Source organism: Phyllostomus discolor, chromosome 12 (genome assembly GCF_004126475.2).
Source record: "Phyllostomus discolor isolate MPI-MPIP mPhyDis1 chromosome 12, mPhyDis1.pri.v3, whole genome shotgun sequence".
NCBI classification, from domain to species: Eukaryota; Metazoa; Chordata; class Mammalia; order Chiroptera; family Phyllostomidae; genus Phyllostomus; species Phyllostomus discolor.
In genome coordinates this window covers 26,538,721-26,557,094 of record NC_040914.2, presented here as the reverse complement: position 1 = coordinate 26,557,094, position 18,374 = coordinate 26,538,721, and the positions used below count along the sequence as shown (strand labels likewise).

Sequence of the window (18,374 nt, the reverse complement as noted above, 5' to 3'; positions counted from 1 at the left end):
GTACTATCTTTCAACTGTCTTTATTAACTTCTTGGAATCTCATGATTGGCAGAGTAATAGGTCTTTTGTCTAGTTCACACACATTTTTCCATTTGTACAATTCAGTAGGAGTACAATTTGAGTCTTTCAGGTCACGTACTGATTATTCATTTCTATGATGATATTTTTAATTTCCAAGAGATCTTTCCTGCTGTATGATTGTGTATAATTCTTCTCTTTCAGATACCATTATCTTTTACAACTTTCAGATTAGATGGAGACCAGTGGAAAGGGACCCATAGGCCTCCTAGTCTTCTGCTTCTGTGATATCAGGAACCTTTCCCTCACAGCACTTGGTCATGATTACATTTTTCTTTGTCATTTCTGCTAATGGCCCATCCTCCCCATGACTGTACCAGAGTCACAGAGCCAGGGACCTACTCTGGCTATCCATTCTGTCTCCAGACTCTAACTAATCCTGACACAGCAGAGGCCTTGAAACCCATGCTGGATGGCGAACTTGAATGTAGTCTGGATGGCTAAGGTCCACTGCCCCTTGATGTCCTCCTGAGCTCTGAACCAGGCAGCCTGCTATCACAGAACATTCTGGAACATTGCAAAAGTTCAGTTGAATGGCATGCAGAGTCATAGCAAGGCAGCATAGTAAGTTAGGAAAAGTCCTAGGCAAGAAGAATGGGGAAAATGAGGCAAGAAAATTAGGCAAAGCCAAATGGTCTGAAAAACTTACAGCCCACTCGTGAAACATAAGACCTATTATCTCCCTAAACTAAGGACTCTTGAGAAAAAATGGTTTGTACCTCTCCACCCAAACCAGAGAATACATAGTTTAAATCACCCTGGTCAGGGGAAAATACGCAAGAGAGACCCAGTTCACACCATTTGTACCAGATGAACTCATGAACAGAAGTCAGGGGATAACATAACAACCAAAAAAAAAAAATATTAGAGCCAGACACACCTAAGAAAGAAGTAAAACAGTGGAGCTGACCAGGGGATAATCCCCAACTCCCCCATGCGCCCATTTTCATGCATCAGCATATTAAAAACACCCTGAAAGCTGATGAATATTCTGCTGGAACCCTCTCCTAAGATTCTCACCCAGAGAAGAGAGATAAAAGCCCTCCAGGCAGAAACCTGGGTCAGCTTGTTCTACACCTAGCCCACACCCCCATTTCAGACAGGAACTTCTTTCTGCCCTTGAGATTATCAGTCAGGGGAGCAGAGGGCAGTGGCAGCTTGTCTCAGGTTTATCGCCTGTCCTGAGTTTAAGGTCCCTCTTTCCCTGACTCTCCAGTGAGCTGACAGCTGCCCCTCCTATGCTCACTTCTGTCTCTGGGAGTTTTACTTCCCAGTGAGCTTATTGAAACCTGGTTTTGACTCACTCCTTTCCTGTAACATTCCCAGGAACCAGAGCAGCCCTGCCTAGACTTTCTCCAGTTACTTCTTCTACCCTAAGCCCTTCCTTAGTGTCACTGTCCCCAGCTTTAATAAACATACTTTCAAAATCCCCTGGACTTGGGTTGTGAAATCTGATCCAGAGGAAGTCAAGCATCCACACAGCCACTCACCACAAACCACACACCACACACCACAGTCTGGCCTGAGGCAGAACTGCTCAGGCCCAGGCCCATCCAGTACCAACAGCTGCCAAGGGGCCTAGTGAAAGTGAGTCATCAAGGCTCCGAGAGAAAAATCCCTGCGTTCACCACAGCCCCACCACTGGGAATCTCTGAGTCTTCTTTCCTCTGTGCCCCACAAGGATCCCAGATCAAGTGCCCAATGGATTTACACTTGACCTTCTATGTAGATCCCATGGTGTTACTGCCTGAGACACGTTAAGCAATCCTCTGTCCATACTTACCATCATTCTATTGATTGGAATATTTAGAGACACTCCATCCTTTTGCTTTTACAAAAACCACAATAGAAGAAACATCTCTGAATATATATTTTTTGAAGTATATGTGACTAACTTCTTAGGACAAATTCCTAAAGGAGGAATTTCTGTGTCAAAATATAAGCACGTTTAAATTTCTGAAACCTTTTACAAAAGCATCCCTCAGAAATTTTGTCCTGGTTTTCAATCCCTTCAACCTTTAGAACAGAATGTGTTCCCCACCCTCGGGCTGAAATGCTCATCATGTTCCTTCATCTTTGCCAAACAGAGAGACAGTTGGACACACGTGGTCTCACAGAACATCAGCATCAGACAAGGGCATCCCAAGACCACAGCGACGTGAGGCAGACCAACACCACCCTGCATGTTGTCTCTGCACAGACAGAAACCAGGCACGGTGCAGCTCACACATCACCAAGCAGCCCCCAGGCCCCTGGAAACAGAAGCAAAGGCAGGGTCTTTCCTATCACCCCTCACCCTCGCTCCTGTCTGCTCCCTCCTGAGGATATTTCCTGAGATGCCCAATCACAGGCTTGCCCCCACGTCCTCATGACGCCAATCTAGAGGGGACCCTGTGCCCGCAGATCCTCCTGAGATCGCTGTCCAGAGCCCACGTCTGTGGTGCGTCCTGTCTCACCCTGTCCCTCAAAGGTGGCCACGACCCAGGGGTGCACTTCTCTCAACAGCAGCGAGGCACATAGCCCACTGTCTGCCGCAGGCCCTCCTCTAGGTCTTTGGTGGAAGAACACTGACACACGTTACCTTCCTCTGCCAACATTTTAATGTGTCTGCCTTTGGTTATGTGTGTGTGTATCTCTGGAGTGCTTGGTTGACACAGAAAAGTGAAATGTTCTGCTTCATGTTTTTTTTTCTTTTGGGTCTTGCTATGAAAAATTTTCATTCCACAATTGTAAAAAACTTCAGATATTTTCACCTAGAGGGGAAGCATCCAAGGGTGAAGGGAAACAGAATTGTTTGAATTCTGGAGGAAATATTGGGAGGAGCAATCTGTAAGAAATTCTAAGGTGGGATTCCAATGTTTACCTCTTCTCTCTTACAATTTTATGAGTATGTACCAGGCCTGCATGTATTTGATATATGCTGTGTTCAATAAATATTTTCTCTTCAAGTAAAGACATGTGTGCCCGCTTATGCTCACCAGGTTCACAAAAACGACACCAAGGATCCCAAAGTGATGTGCACAAGGACCAACTCCAGTGAGGAATTTTTTCATCATTTACAACCTTAAGGCATTTCATCACGTTTTGGTTAATGTCTGCACACTCTAGTTGTTAACTACATAAGAAGTATGATTTCTTGGACAAGCTCTATCCTGAGGGTGTATCTAAGACCCTCAAAGACAAAGGACCCATTATTCCATACAAAGATAATTTTAATGTAAATTCTTCTATGAGTCATACAGTGTCTTTGGGGGTGTGGGCACAGCCTACAAACTAAGTACTTTCTAGACAGGCACCATCTGATATGGCAGCTGCATGACATGTATGGCTTTTAAATTAAAAATACATAAAAGTAAAAGTTCAACTGCTCCACACACAAGTCACACTTCAAATGCTCAACAACCACCTGCATTGTGGCTGCCATGTTAAACATGCAGACACAAAATAATCCCTTGTTCCAGAACATTCTATTGGACATAATTGCTCTTCAGGTTGTCTGGGCCTCCAGTCACAGCACTAGACCCATGAAAAGTGAAAGCAACAACATCATCTCTCTGACAGATGACACCAGGTTTCTCTTGGGATGTGAATTCATATTAAGCTTGTGTATAATCAACACAGCCAAGTTCCTGTAGGTCTGGTGCCTTTGGGCACAGGCTATTCCCAGTTCCAAAAAAAGAATGGACCCTGGGACACCCAATTGCAACAGCAGGCATTCTTCACCACCAAGCACTCACAGACTAGAAAACAAAACCAGTGTCAATTTAGAATGACATGGTAGAAGAATTAAAAATTATCATTACTAAATCAGCATCTCTATATCGACATTTAAAAAATATCTTGGCTTCCAGTTGAGATGGCTGTGTAGGTAAATGCAGTATTCTCATCACCCCATGACCACATGAAAATTACAGCTACACTACAAACACCCATCATTCAGAACTGCCTAAAATCTAGCTGAACAGACGTCCTACAACTACAAAATTAAAGAAGCCCCACTGAGACTGGTAGGAGGGGTGAGGGTGCTGAACAGACTGGTCCCACAACCATGTGAGGTAGATAGAAATTTGGAGAGATATCTCCACTGTGGAGGTTCTGCCTGAGGAGGGTGGTATCCCAGCCTGACACTAAGACCCCCAGACTTTGGTTCTAGCACCAGGAAGACAGGTCTCCACAACTTGGGTTGTAGAAACTAGCAGGGACCCAGGCTAGTGATGCAAAGTGCTTCTGGAGTCCCAGACATTCCTTTTAAAGGGTCAGTGCATGGACTTACTCAGACACACTCCTCTGAGCTCCAGCCCTGAGACAGCAACTCAAAAGGCATGAGAGACATATAGAAAGCAACTGAATTGTCTGGCATCAGGGCAAGACCTGGGAGGGGGGCGGCTTTCTCTCAGACAGAAGTGCTGGCAGAGATCATATGGTACACACTGAGAAGCCCTCCCCCCACACAGCTTCCAGGTGTGCACCATATCTGAGTCTCTACCTACCTAGTTAGCACTTTTCCACCCACGCTGGTTGAAGCCCTGCCTCACCCACCTTGCAGGCCCACTCAAGTCCTTTCCAGTGACTTTCGATGCAAACAACCTGTCTTGGCTCAAGCTGTGGACTTCCCTAATATATCTCAAACAAGCCTCATCTGGCAGAGACATACCTCATTTCTACTGCTAAGTGGCCCCAGGCCCAGGACTAGGGGAAGTTGGCCTTGCTTTGCAGCTTGGCCTCTCCCAGGCACCTCCAAGCCCAGCACAAGAAGCTGCCATGTGCAAATTGCTTTGTAGCTCATGCCAGGTGATTCTGCATAGAACACAGGTGGTGACTGAAATTGGCCTGCATAGCCCAAGAGACCCCACAGCCAGCACTACTGTAGACAGCTTCTGATCACAACAAAGCACCACCCCACCACCCCCACAGCAGCACACTCACGGGGCAGACTCAGCGGGCACCAGAGCCTCCACAGTGGCTGCAGCCAGTCCTCACAGCTGGTCAGCCTGGGGATAAATCCCTTCCATTGCCAACAGCAATCCTGACTCAACTACAACAGCAAAGTGCACATGGCCCACAAGGGGGGCACACAGGAGTGCCCTGGTTGGGACATCAGGGAAACCGCACCACTGGGCCCTACACGACACCCACTACACAGAGACACTCTACCAGGACAGGAGACAGCAGCTCTACCTAACACATAGACACAATCACAGGAAGACTGCTAAAATGAGGAGACACCAAAGTGAAAGGACAGAACAAGACTTCAGAAAAAGAAGTAAACAAAATGTAAAGCAGCCATCTAATAGATGCAGAGTTCAAAACACATAAAAATGCTCAATGAGCTAAGGAGACAAGAAGAAGAACTTAGTGTGAATGTCAACAAAGGTATAAGAAACATAAAAATGTAGAAATAAAACATAAAGAAAACGGTCGTAAATTAAGGACACAATAACTCAAATGAAGATACATTACAGGGAATTGACAGTGGAGTACATGAAGCACAGGATCAAATCAGAGACTGGGAAGATAAAAAAGCAGAAAACAACCAATCAGAACAGCAGGGTGGGGAAAGAGTCCTGAAAAATGAGGATAGTATAAGGAACATCGGGGACAACTTCTAGTGTACCAACATTTGCATCTTAGGGATGCCAGAAAGAGAAAACAGAGAGCAAAGAATTGAAACCCTATTTAAAAAATAATAATTATGGAAAATGTCCCTAACCTGGTGCTGGTAGTAGATATAAAAGTCCAGAAAGTGCAGAGTACAAACCTGATGAACCCAAAAAGGCCCACACACAAGACACATCATAATTAAAATGCCAAAGATTAAAGAAAAAGGGAGCATTTTAAAAGCATCAAGATAAAAGCAGTTAGTTACCTACTAGGGAGCTGCCATAAGACTGTCAGCTGATTTCTCAAGATGAACTCTTCAGGTCAAAGGAGATTGGCAAGTCTCATTTTTTAAATTTCTTTTGGCAAGTAATATTCAAAGTGATGAAAAGCAAGGATCCACGCCAAGATTACTCCACCCAGCAAAATATCATTGAGAATCAAAATTCAGACAAAGAGCTTCCCATACAAGAAGAAGCTAAAGGATTTTTATCACCACCAAACTGTATTACAGGAAATGTTAAAGGGTAAGAAAAAAGAAATAATATGAAAAATAAAAGGATAATAAATGCATATCTATCAAAAATACTTTAAGTGAAAATGAGTTAATTGCTCCAGTCAAAAGACATGTGGTAGCTGAGTAGACAAGAGAACAAGACCCTCACACATGTTGTCTACAGGAGACTCAATACACATCCAAAGACACACCAACTGAATGTAAAGAGATGAAAAAAGATGTTCCATGAAAATGGAAACAAAAAGAGCTGTGCTAAAACTACTTATCCTAGACAAAATAGACTTTAGAACAAAGACTATATGACAAGAGAGAAAGAAGGACCCAGCCATTGCATTTCTGGGTACTTATCTGAAGAAACCTAAAACACTAAACAAAAGAGACAAGATACATTCATCCGTTCATTGCAGCATTATTTACAAAAGCCAGATAGGGAAGCAGCCTAAGTGTCCATCCACAGACAGTGAGATAAAGAAGTGGTGCACATGCACAGCAAAATCTGACTCAGCCACACACACAAAAAGAATGAAATCTCTCCATTGGCAACACCATGGTGGAGGGTATGGTGCCAAGTGAAATACATCAGACAGACAAACACAAATGCCAGATGATTGTATTTATACACGGAACCTAAAAAATAAAGTCATCAAGCAAAACAGAAACAGACTCATAGATATAGGGAACAGAGTGAAGGTTGTCAGATGGGAAAGGTGTTGGGGGACTGGGTGAAAAACATGAAGGGAGTAAGAAGGACACACTGGTCGTTACAGAATAGTCACCAGGAAATAAAGTGCAGCACAGGGAATATAGTCATTAATATTATAATAATTACAAATGGTGTCAGCTGGGTACTGGATTTATGGGGAGGATCATTTTGTAAGTTATATACATGTCTAATCACAGAGTTACACACCAGAAACTAATATAATATTGTAGACCAACTGTAATTGAAAAATAAAAAATATTTTTAGAAAAGATAAATACATCTTGAATTCATTTACAAATGGATTAATTTCTTAACTGTCCTTCATGAAAATGGAAAATGAAAATGTAAAATGTCTCCTATGGTGACCAGGAAAGTGCACAAACACACTTCTGCTACATTCATTCCCAAGTGTCATGAGCCCAGGAAAGTGACCTGTGAGGGCTGAGTCAGCCTCTTCTTCACAGAACAGTAAGTTCACTTAAGAGAATGAGAGACACAGAAGCTGTGATGACTGAGGTGTGGTGAACTGGTGAACACTCTCTCAAATGAACTTGACCTTCTCCCTCAAGGAGAGTCAAGGAGCAGTTGACACCTGACAGCACTTGTTGTCTGGATGGAATGGAAGCTCTCAGAGGAAAACCAGGATTCTGGCAAACGTGTTTCCCCATGGCAGCCGGACAGCTTCCCAGAGATGGCAACCATTTTCAGAGGGATCTGCGGTAATGTTAACAAATGTGATTTTTGATTATGTGTCATTAAATACATCAACACTGGGAGATCTCTATCACTTAGTGAAACGATGCATTACTTTCAGATAACCCTGCATCAGTACAAGAGCCACTCAAGCAATGTACCAGAGTAGGAAATACTCAATGTTGGTGTTTCAGGTTCCACTTTGCAAAGAGACTTTGAGGAACTACCACTTATGAGGCTTTAGTGTATGATCCAAGATGAATATCCACACAAACACAGTTTTAAGAATGTTCCTCCTACATATTTGTGTGAGGCTGTGTATATTTTCACATACCGCAACAAAAAAAAAAACTTAAATGCAGAAGCAAATATGAAAATCCAGTGGACTTCTAATGATACAGACAAGAACTGAGACTTGCAAAAATGTAAAATGTGAGCAGCTCCACTCTTCTCACTGCCTTCTTAATTTGGGAAATAATTTTTCTTAATAAAAACTTTATTTCTCTTAACATGTCATGTTATTAATATTAGCCTAAATTAATTTTTTAAAATTTCAAACTGTTTTATTCCTTGCATGGTAAATATTGATAGATGTAACACACACAAAATTATTTAGGGGGTCGTCCCTAATTTGTGAGACTGTATAGATCTTCTGATACAAAATGTTTGAGAGTCGCTGAATAAAACAGCCCGTGGGCCGGGACTCAGGGAAACGGAAGGACAGAGTTCTCCGTGCAGGAGGAGGGCTCAGAACAGTCACTTGTCTCCAGACTCGCCTCCCAGGTCTCAGTCCAGGGCCATATTTGGAGCGAGGACTCTGTGACTGGGAGTCCCCTTCTCCCTGGGGGTTTCCCTCTTCCCTCTCTCCCTTCCTTCGGCCTGGATACTCACGACGCTACCCCGGTTCTCACTCCCATTGGGTGTAGAATTCCACTGAAGCCAATCAGCGTCACCGTGGTTCCGGGTATAAGCCCACACGAGGAACCAGAACCCATTCTCCCCAGATGCTCAGGGTCTCGATCATGGGGCCCCGAGCTCTGCTCCTGCTGCTCTTGGGGGCTCTGGCGCTGATCGAGACCTGGGCGGGTGAGTGCGGAGTCGGAAGGGAACGGCCTCTACGGGCAGGAGCGAGGGGACCCGGCGGGGGCGCAGGAACCCAGCACCGCGCGTATCTGCAGCGCCCCCTGCCCAGACTCCAGACCCCAGATCCCCCACTCCCGCCTCGGCACACCTCTCCCCGTCTCCCGACCCCTCCTCTCAACCACCGCCCCTTTTTCCGTCCTCCGGACCCCCGCCCCTACCCACCCAACATCTGACCCTGGACGTGCATTCTCCGTGCCCCCAGGCCCTCACACCCTGAGATATTTCAGCACCGCCCTGTCCGGACCGGGCCGCGGGAAGTCCCGGTACATCGGCGTCGTCTACATGGACGACACGGAGGTCGAGCGGTTCGACAGCGACGCCCCGAACCCGAGGATGGAGCCGCGGGCGCCGTGGATGAAGGACCCGTCGGTGGAGCAGGAGATGCCGGGGTATTGGAAAGGGCGGACGGGCAATTGCATGTACTACGCACAGATTAGGGAAGGAAAACTGAACAACGTGCGCGGCCACTTCAACCAGAGCGAGGACGGTGAGCTACGCGCGCGATCCGCATCATAACAGCGGGGCCCGGGTCCCCCCCACACCCCACCCCCGAGTCCCCAGGCCCAAGCCCTACCCCGAGGCTGCGGACCCGCCCGGCCCCTAACTCGGGAGGAGCCCGTGGGTACTTTGACGGATTTGAATTTCTGTTAAGGTTTAATCAGCGCGGGTCGGGTCCGCCCTGGTGTGAACGGGGTTGGGGCCAGCGGAGCGAGGCTAACCTCGGGGCGGGGTCAGTGTCCCACACCTACCAGGAAATGAGGGGCTGCACCGCGGGGTCCGACGGGCGCTTTCTCAGCGGGTACCGTCGGTTCCTCTACGATGGCACCGAATACCTCGCCCTGAACGAGGACCTGAGCTCCTGGACCGCGGAGGACACAGCGGCCCAGGTCACCTGGCGTGAGTTGGTGCAGGTCCCCAACGCAAAGGATGAGAAGGTCTACCTGGAGGGCGAATGCGTGCACTGGCTCCACATATACCTGGAGAAGGGGAAGGAGACCCTGCTGCGAGCAGGTACCAGGATGTGGACCTCCCCAAGGAGGGGATCTGTGGGCTGGGGTGGCTTCCTACAAGGAGAGGAGGGAAATGGGACACTGTAGAATGTCCCTCCACCTGGAGAGAGGGAAGAGCCACCCAGATTTCCTTATTCTGTGACCCACCCGCGGGCCCAGCTTTCTCTAAAGGACAATAACAGACCCAGCCTCTCCCTGAAACAGCCCACAGCGGTTCCCTCACACCCTGCAGCACCTGGTACACCAGGACACTCTCCCTGGTTCTCAGGCTGAGACCTTCTCTGGAGGCCTGACTCCTTTTCTGAGACTTTCAGCCTCCACCTGAGTCTGTGTCTCCCCTTGGACACCTGGACACTCCCACCCTAAGTTCTCAGCTTTTTTCTAGAACTTTCCAAGAAATAAGAGATTATCTCAGAAACCTCTGTCCAGGTTGGTGTCTGGGTGTTGCTCTTCCTTCCCCTAGCCCAGCTGTCCTGTCCACTCTCAGAGTGGTCACATGAGCACTGCTGGAGTGTCCCATGACCATGCAAAGTTCCTGAATTTTCTCACCCTCCCTCAGACCCTCCAAAGACACACGTGACCCACCACCCCATCTCTGACCATGAGGTCACCCTGAAGTGCTGGGCCCTGGGCTTCTACCCTTCGGACATCACCCTGACCTGGCAGCGTGAAGGGGAGGACCTGACCCAGGACATGGAGCTTGTGGAGACCAGGCCTGCAGGGGACGGGACCTTCCAGAAGTGGGCAGCTGTGGTTGTGCCCCCTGGAGAGGAGCAGAGATACACGTGCCATGTGCAGCACCAGGGGCTGCCTGAGCCCCTGACCCTGAGATGGGGTGAGGAGGGGGTGTGGGCACAGAGCCTCTCCTCAGGGTGTCCCTGAGCAGGCCAAGACTCAGGCCTAAGGTTGACCTCTCACCTTCCCCTCCAGATCCCCCTCCCCAGACCACCATCATCATCATGGGCATCTCTGCTGCCCTGGGTCTCCTTGGAGCTGTGGCTGCTGGAGCAGTGCTGTGGAGGAGGAAGTGCTCAGGTGGGCAAGGGGTGGTACTGAGTTTCCTATCCCCCTGGGGGTCAAGCCCAGGTGGAAGTTTGCTCTGCCTCCTTAATAGGCATTGTATCCCCACACAGGTGCTTGTCCACCTGGGGCCTGTTTCCTAACACCGACTCTTTAGTGAGGCCCCTGGGAAAGTGAGGGACACATTTATCACCTGATGATTCTAGTGATGGGGACTAATTCCCAGCTGTCACAGTTCAGAAGGAAGGTCACTGCTCAGGATGGATGTCCAGAAGGGCAATTGGTACAGTCCCCGTGCATGTACTGTCCCTATATTTCATGATCCTAACTTGAATGTTTAGTCACAGTTCTGGAAATCTCCCTGCACTTCAGGGATATAGAGTTCTTTTAGGGTCCCAGAATCCAGCCTTCCTCCTGACTTCTCATAGAACGTTTTCTTCCCACAGACAGAAGCAGGAAGAACTACGCTCAGGCTGCCTGTAAGTCGGGGTGTTGGGAGGTGATGTCTGGGACCCTATCTGTGTGGGCTGGAGTCTATGAGGGGGGCTCCCCCACCCCATAACTCTGCTGTTGTATCTTCCCCAGGCAGTGACAGTGCCCAGGGCTCTGATGTGTCTCTCACAGCTCCTAATGGTGAGACCCCGAGGGCAGGATTGGGCTGAGAGACAAACTGGGTTTTCAGGATTCTCAGGTGTTACATTCTGAGCATGTGGTGGATGTGGGAGAATGTGACACTTCTGAGACTGACCTGCATTTGTTCATGACAACTTTCTTTCCCAGTGTGACAGAGCTGCTTTCTACGGGACCTGCTGCTAAAATAGTCATTGCAGCCTCCCCTTGGGTATCCAGGATCAGAACATGCCTACATTATATTAAAATTGGCTATATATATATAAACTATATATATATATAAACTAAACAGAAGTGATTTGAATTAAAAATGCCAAGTTGTATGTTTCTACTAGTGGTTATCCTGTCTGTGCCTTCACCCCATTTGTTAAGCTTTTCTAGTCACTTTACATTCATAAACTTACCATGAGGTGTGGAGACGACCCAGGTAGGACAGACTGTGTGCCACAGGACAAGGGGACCTCACGGCTCCCCAGTGATGTTCCCTTTGGACCACCTGTGCTCCATGCACTATTCAGGGTTTCTTCCTGCACATCCAAATGTGACCTTTTGGAGCCTCTGGCTTTTATGGTTTAGTCCCCTGATGCTAACCAATTGCCACTTTGTTGCCTAGGAGCCACCCCAAGCTCCCAGGACCCACTCTTATAGTCCTCAGGGGTGTCCATGTGGGGTACAGACAGCTGACCAATCCAAAAATGAGGAACACCTGATGAAGCAGGGACTATTCTAGCATCCACTGTCCTTAATCCACTGCAGACACTGCTCTCATTCTGTGGATGCTGAGTCCTGGAAGGTCATGGTCAAGGAGCCCATGGCCTTGGTGGCTTCCTCTGAGAGTTCCTCCCCAACAGAGAGCCCTCGGGCCACAGGGTCAGTCTGGTTGCTGGGCTGAGAACAGAATCAGGAGACAAAGGACCAGAGAGGCAGGAGGGTAAGGTGTGGGGAAGCTCCCATGGTTCCAGGCTGCAGGTGCTGGGTATTCTGACGAGGCTGTGAGCGGTGGAAACAGTGGGAAGGGACTAGACACTGAAGGCATTTGGAAGATGTATTTCACAACATTTCCTACAGATTCAACCTATGGTGTGGGAAAGGAATCAAGGGCACCCCACATTTGTACTGTGCCAGCAGAAAGATGGGGTTTTATTAGCAGAGAGGGGGAAGCCTCTGGCAGGAGCATGTGAAGGGGAGGGGTGGGTATTTCTAGCATTCACCTGAAGAGGAGGTCAAGGTGAGGTATGTGTTAGAAACACCAGTGAGGTGTCAGGTTGGACAGATGAGTGTGGGGACCTTGAGGAGAAATGTCTGGGCTGGAGACATGGATGTGGAGGTGATGCTACGAGAATGACATTTAAATCTGTGAGCGTGGATGAAGCCACAAGGGAGCCAGGACTGTGGAAGAGGAAAGAACAGGGACTGGACACTGTACCTCCCTGTCCTGACAGTGGTGACATTCACCATGGTTACTCTCCCAGGTTGGTGACAGCCAGTTCTCCCTGTTATAAATTCACCATTCAATTAATGTCATTCATTAGTAATTTACGGGGAGATATTCTGAGATTGTCCTGCTGTGCTCTTCACCACTTCTACCTTCACCCTCCTTACCCCTCTCATAACTTCCACCCAAGTCAGTGAAAATATGATGGTTGTTCTGTATCAGCCCTGGACACTTATAAGTAGGGTGTAGAGTACAGCACAGGGAACATAGTGAATAGTATTGTTGTGACTACATACGGTGTCAGATGGGTACTAGATATAATGGGGAGATTATTTAATAAGCTTAATATGTATGTTTAATCACTCTCTTTTACAGCTAAAACTAATATAATGTTGTATGTTAAGTGTAATTGAAAACTTAAAAGAATTAACTCATGGACACAGACAACAGTGTGGTAATTGTGTGGGGGAGGGATGGTTGGAGGTGGGAGAGTGTATAGGGGGATAAATGGTGACAGAAAAAGAAAAAAATTAAAATAATTGTTTTAAGTTTTAAAAAAGTGCTAAGTTGACCAGTAAGAGGGACTTGGGGACAGGGTTCCAAAAAGAGTAGGAGCTGAAGGAAAGGGGCCAGTGAGAAAGACCATAACATGAGCTCCTGGCCCAGATGTGCCTGTACTCAATGACATGTGACTCTAACTCAGTTCCTCCCCAGGGAGCAGGGGATACTTTCTCAGCCTCCTCTCTGCTGCTCCTGAGGGTATCTGTGTAATGGCCATCACTGTCCCCAGTCATTAGATGTGCTTGAGGGTGATCTGCATGGGGCAAGTTTTCTCTACCTTAGAGATGCCCCAGCTTCCCCATGCACACTGTGTCACTGACAGAACAGATGACATGATAGTGGCATCTGTGTGGGGAGGTCAGGGCCACACACTCTGTCCCTGTAACTGGGGTCAAGATCTGCCCTGTCTGAGGAATCCCTGCACAGAGCTGTGGAGCTCAGACCAGCCAGGTGAGGGCTGCCTTGTGTCCACTCTCAGGGCAGAACCAGGAGGGGTCAGCCCAAGAGGGACTCAGAGCTAAGGGTGGGCAGCACCCTGGGTGGGACTGTGCTGAGCCTGCCTGGTCCTCAGCAGCCCCTCATGCATGAGCTAGGCAGGTTTGAGGGGGAAGTGTAGCAGGTGTTTCAGGAGGGTCCCTGCAGGTCCCTGTGCCCTGGAGTCCCTGTTAGTGAGAGAAAGAAGTTGGTCCCTTGCAACCTGGGTGCAGCTTTGTAGGGCAGGAGCCATGGAGCTCCTCCACCCTGAACAAAATCCCTCACAACCCTGGGTCATGATTACATTTCTCTGTGCCATTTCTATAATGGCCCATCTCCCCCACCACAGGGCCAGAGTCACAGAGCCAGGGTCCTACTCTGGCTATCCATTCTGTCTCCAGACTCAAACTAATCCTGATAAAATAGAGGCCTTGGAACCCATGCTGGGTGATGAACTTGACTGTGGTCTGGATGGCTAAGGTACACAGCCCCTTGATGTCCTCCAGAGCACTGACCTGAGCAGCTTCCTATCATGGAACATTCTGTAACATTGCAACAGTTCACTTGCATGGCATACAGACTCATAGTGAGGCAGGATAGTAAAGCTAGGAAAAGTCCTAGGCAAGAAGAATGGGGAAAATGAGGCAAGAAAATTAGGCAAAGCCAAATGGTCTGAAAAAATTACAGCCCACTTGTGAATCACAATACCTTATCTCCCCTAACCAAGGACACTTGAGAACAGTGGTTTGTACCTCTCCACCCAAACCAGAGAATACATAGCTTAAATCACCCTGATCAGGGGAAAATAGACAAGAGAGACCCAATTAACGCCATTTGTACCAGATGAAACTAATGACAGAAGAAGTCAAGGGAGAAAATAACAACAACAACAAAAACATTAGAGCCAGACACACCTATGAAAAAAGTAAAACAGTGGAGCTGACCAGAGGATAATTCCCAACCCCCCCATGTGCCCATTTTCATGCATCAGTGTATTAAAAACACCCCTGGAAAGCTGATGAATATTCTGCTGATACCCTCTCCTAGATTCTCACCCAGAAAGAGAGATAAAAGCCCTCCAGACAGAGACCTGGGGAAGCTTGTTCTAGAGTGCACCCACACCCCCCTGTCACACATGAACTTCTTTCTGTCCTGAGCTCTAACGTGCCCTTGAGATTATCAGCCAGGGGAGCAGAGGGCAGTGGCAGCTTGTCTCAGGTTTATTTCCTGTCCTGAGTTTAAGGTCCCTCTCCCTGACTCTCCAGTGAGCTGACAGCTGCCCCTCCTATGCTCACTTCTGTCTCTGGGAGTTTTACTTCCCAGTGAGCTTATTGAAACCTGGTTTTGACTCACTCCTTTCCTGTAACATTCCCAGGAACCAGAGCAGCCCTGTCTAGGCTGTCTCGAGTGACTTCTTCTGTCCTAAGTCCTTCCTTAGTGTCACTGTCCCAACTTCAATAAACATGCTTTCAAAATCCCCTGGACTCGGGCTGTAAAATCTTATCCAGAAGAAGTCAAGCACCCACACACCACACACCACACACCACACACCACACACCACAGTCTGGCCTGAGGCAGAACCGCTCAGGCCCAGGACTGTCTGGTGACAACAGCTGCCAAGGGACCCAGTGAAAGTGAGTCATCGAGGCCCCCAGAGAAAACACCGTGCGTGTTCACTGCAGCTCCACCACCCCCGATCCTCTCTGTCTCCTTTCCTCTGTCCCACACAAGGATCCCATATCGAGTACCTCATGGGTTTGCTCTGAAGGTTACACATGACCCTCTATATAGATCAGTGATGTCACTGCCTGAGGCACATAAGTGTTCTTCTGTCCAAAGTTACCATCATTCTGTTGATTAGAGCAGAGACATTCCATTCTTTTGCTTTTGTAAAAGCACAAGAAACATCCTTCAATATACATACATGAGGACTTGTGTCATTATCTTCTTAGGGTAAATTCCTAGAAGAATAATTTCTGTACCAAAATGTAAACACATTTAAATTGCTGAACTTTTTACAAAAGCATCCTTCAAGACTTTTGTCCCAGTTTTCAGTCCCTTCAGCCTTCACAACAGAATGTGTTCCCTACCTTCTGGCTGATGGGCTCTTCATTTTCATTCATCTTTGCCTAACTGATAGATTTTATTTTTTATTCCTATTTTTCTTATCCATATTCTCATTTTTGTTTACAAGTATTTATTACAAATATAGCTGTTTAACATTTGCATTGCTTCTTTTCCAAATTGTTTTCTAGTATTCTTTTTTTTATTTTATTTTTTATTTATTTTTAGAGAGGGAAGGGAGGGAGAAAGAGAGAGAGAAACATCATGTGGGGTTGCTGGGGGTCATGGCCTGCAACCCAGGCATGTACCCTGACTGGGAATCGAACCTGTGACACTTTGGGTCACAGCCCGCACTCAATCCACTGAGCTACGCCAGCCAGGGCTTCATTTTCTAGTATTCTTTAATTGGGACTGGGTTGTAACTATTTTTAAATACGGAACTTAAGAAGGAAGGAAAAGCAGTCCCATCTTTGGAACTGGTCTTGCGCTCAGAGCGCAACCCAGTGTTGCCTGGCGCCGGCCTGGTGCTCACTACTGGTCCGGCTTATTCTCCGGTGGGAAACACATGGTCTCTCAGAACATCAGCATCAGACAAGGACGTTCAGAGACCACAGCGAAGTGGGACACAACACCACCACCCTGCGTGTTGTCTCAGCACAGACAGAAAGGAGACACAGTGCAGCTCACACACTAACAAGCAGCTCCCGGGCCGGCTAACAGAAGGGAAAGCAGCCTCTTTCCTATCACCTCTCACCCTCACTCCAGTCTGCCGAGTCCGTAGGTATTTCCTGAGATGCCCAATAACGGGCTTTCTGCCATGTCCTAATGACGCCAATCTAGAGGGACCCCTGCGCCCACAGATCCTCCCAAGGTCCCAGACCAGAGCTCACATCCTGGACACACCCTGTCTCTCCTGGTCCCTCGAAGCTGCCCATGCCCCCACGTGTGTGCTCCCCATGGTGCGCTCCCTTTTGCAGGACCGATGCACACAGCCCGCTGTCTGCCCCCTGTGCCTCCGGGTCTTTGGCGGAAGGACACTGACACATATTACCTTCCTCTGTCAACATTTTTATGCGTCTTTGCGTTCGGTTACGTGCATGAGTTTGTGTCAACAGAGCATGTGGTTCATATACAAGAGTTTTGTGTTTTCCTTTATGGTTTTAGTCCTTTGCGTCTTGCTTAGAGAATTTTTCATTCCATAACTGTAAAAACTTCATATATGTTTTCATCTAAGGGAGAAGGCTCCAAGGGTGAAGGGAAACACACTTCACCCTTGGAGGAAATATTGGGAGGAGCAACAGATGGGGAATTCTAAGGTGGAACAGCAGAGTTTACATCTCAAACTTTACAAGTTTATAATTATGTACAGGTCCTACTGGAATTTGATATATGTTGTGTTCAATAAATATTTTCTGTTGGAGTAAAGGCATGTGGCTGCCTATGTTTCCCAGGTTAAGGAAAACAACACCAAGGGTCCCAAGGTGATGTGCACAAGGACCAGCTCCAGTGAGGAGCATTTTTGACCATTTACAACCTTCAGGTGTTACATCACATTTTAGTTGATGTCTGCACACTCTACTTGTTAACTGCATAGTAAGTGATCTTTCTTAAGCATGCTGTTTTTTGAGGATGTATCTAAACCTTCACAGATGAATGAAAACCTGGACTTCCATGTGACAACAGTTTTAATATACATAAATCTATGAATCACACGGTGTCTTCTGGAGGACCAAGACTGAAAACTAACAACATTCTAGAGACACACTGTCTGGTATGGCAGCAACAAGGCACTTACAGCTTTTAAATGAAAAGTTCAACTACTCTGCACACAGGTTGCACTTCAAGTGCTCAAGAGCCACCTGCAGCCAGTGGCTGCTGTGTTGGACATGCAGACACAGAACAATCCCTTAGTCCAGAATATTCTATCACACAGAACCGAGCTTCATGTTGTCTGGGCCTCCAGTCACAGCACTAGACCCATGAAAAATGGAAGGACCAACATCACTTCCCTGACAGACAACACCAGGTTTCTGCTGGGATGTGAATACATGTGAAGCTGCTGTATAACAAAGACAACCAGGTTCCTGAGGGTCTGGTGCCTTCAGACACACACTGTTCCCAGATCCAAAGGGGAAACACCTGTCCCCCCACCTGCCTTCCCAGACTGAGGACACTCTCTGAAATCTCATTTCCAGGGGGTGAGCTTTCTTCTAGAAGAACCCAGGGCAATGCTCTCAGCAGAGGGTGGGGAAGCAGAGATCCCACCTCAGGGAGAGGGGTTCTAGGAAGTGAGAAGGGTGCAAAAGATGGGGCCAGTGGGGAGACTCCCCCTGGTTTATGCAGAACAACCATTCCCAAGGTGTGTTCTGTGGAACCCCTGAGGTTTCTAAGACGCTTCCATGGGATCTATGAGGTCAGAATGATTCTCATAGGATGAAGGACATCATT

At 47.5% G+C, this 18,374-nt stretch overlaps 1 pseudogene; it reads left to right on the top strand.

Annotated features, from left to right (window-relative positions):
• Window positions 1-8,555: 8,555 nt before the first annotated feature.
• On the top strand, window positions 8,556-11,562 carry LOC114510736 (annotated as a pseudogene).
• Window positions 11,563-18,374: the final 6,812 nt, after the last annotated feature.